The sequence below is a fragment of the Sturnira hondurensis genome, unplaced genomic scaffold, assembly GCF_014824575.4.
Source record: "Sturnira hondurensis isolate 20B ecotype Veracruz unplaced genomic scaffold, ASM1482457v3 Scaffold0009314, whole genome shotgun sequence".
In the NCBI taxonomy this organism is placed as follows: domain Eukaryota; kingdom Metazoa; phylum Chordata; class Mammalia; order Chiroptera; family Phyllostomidae; genus Sturnira; species Sturnira hondurensis.
Window position 1 is genome coordinate 2,224,450 of NW_028081945.1, and position 2,084 is coordinate 2,226,533.

Genomic DNA, 2,084 nt, shown 5'->3' on the forward strand with positions numbered 1-2,084 from the left:
CTAATTAGGCCTATTTAGTATACTCAATTACATGGAGAGCTTTGCTAAACAGAAAGATTGTGTGTTAAATATGAGCTTTTTGTGTTCTTTTATGTCATTTCATAATGACATAATTACATTTCAAGTAATTATTACTTACCAAGAAATTCTTACCTTGAATTATTATATTTTATAAATAAGCAAAGTTTTTTATTGCTTGCATTGTAAGAGAATCTACAACCATGTCACTTTAAATCTGGTCACTTATAAACAGTCACTGTTTTACTCTAATGCCTTTGCAAATATATTGCATCATTGGTTTACAGGCTGGTACTCAATCCACTGAGCCATACCAGCCAGGGCTTGCATCTTTGGAAAGGTTCATTGAAACGACTCTGACTTATTCTGAATTACAGATATGTAAGCAAGTCATTATCTTTGAAGTAAACGAAGATTTACGGAACCCTATGGAATAACTGGATTCATAGAAATACTAGCAAATAATCAAGACAGACAAAATTGGTTATATGGGACTAAATGAACTAAAACAAATTGTTGTTCTTATGACTTTGTTCAAAATATTGCTAATTTAAATCTTTTTGTTTTCCAGATAAAAGGAAACTTGTTTTTCCCTAGAATAATTTGTCAATTATACCCTTGTAAGCAATATTGAAACATTTATATTTTTCTCCCTACCTAGTCCTTCCAGAATTTGGCCACTCTTCATAAATGAGTATTATTTTCATAGCAATGTGTTTATTTGCATAAACCCAATAAAAATCTGTTCTCTTTATAATAGCACCTGTTTCTAAAGGGGACCTTATTAACCAAGTCTTGTCTGGAGTGTCATGATTGAAAGAGTCATTCCTGGACTCTGGATGTCACCAAAAAGTCTTAAGAAATTAAGATTAACTTTTGAAGACAATAAGAGCCCTTTGCTTGATCATATTGTTCATGGCAGTCTTTCTAGGTAAGGGATGAAGGTTGCTTTCCTAAAAGATGGCAAGGAAAGAAACTCAAGACATTTCAGGGACCTGTAGAACTTGAGAAATACACCCAAACCTATAGGTATTGCAGAGAAAGACCAATGTCAACTGTGTGGCTTGGCTTTTGTGCCCTGAAGGGCTAACTAAAACTCAATGTGCAGGATACTGGTAAAATTTCAGCAAAGTAGATTTGAAAAAGCCTATATGATCAATTATCATTCTTGTTGTGTTCATGCAAATAATCAGACCAAATTGAAAATGGACTTACATGCAGTTTCTTTAATTAAATGAGGGTGATTTTAGGAAGAAAAATTGTGTTTCAAACAAAACCACAATGTCCAACTGTCACCCACAAACTGAATTAAATCCTAGTTTCTCTTGTTTTCTTCCAAGCTAATGTTTTATTTTTTTTTCATCCTTTGAATTGGAATAATTGAACTACTGATAAACTCTACCTACTCTGCCTCTAACGCTCTTTGGGATTTTAAGGCCAATATCTGGTCCTGGTTCTCCTGGCTAACTCCCTTTTGAGAATCCATAGCAGCCTTACTCTTTATTCTTGTTTTTAGGTCATGTCTCCTCAAACATCTCATATTCTTCATTGAACAGAGCCTCGAGGCTCTGGAAGATTCCCTCCAGAAATGGTCTCCAGCCACAGCTCTCGCTATTGAAGCTGTCTAATTCTACCTTCTTCTCCTTAATGACCCATATCTCAACCCACAGGCAGGGCAGCTCTATATCCCAGCCTGCTTGAAGTAGTTACAGAAGAAGAGACCTTCATCCCTATTCCCCAAAACAAAAACCAGGCCAGGTCATTAAGAAACCCATTTTAAAACCAGGGGGAAGAATGAAAGGTTAAAGTCAGTGCCATTTACTATCATGGTGACATTTGCCAAGCAGGCCTATGACCTTGTTAAACATGATTGCCGTTTTACTCTTCTGAGCTTATATCTCCAGGACTGGAAATTACTGAAAAGCTAGAACAGAATGTGACTAACTGCTCCCTACAGACACAGGCAGAAGATAACATTGGAACAAACTGAAGCCTCTTGTTACAACACCCCTAACAGCCCAGGAGCCTCACAGAAGAAACCCCCCACACTTTTAATCCAACTATAG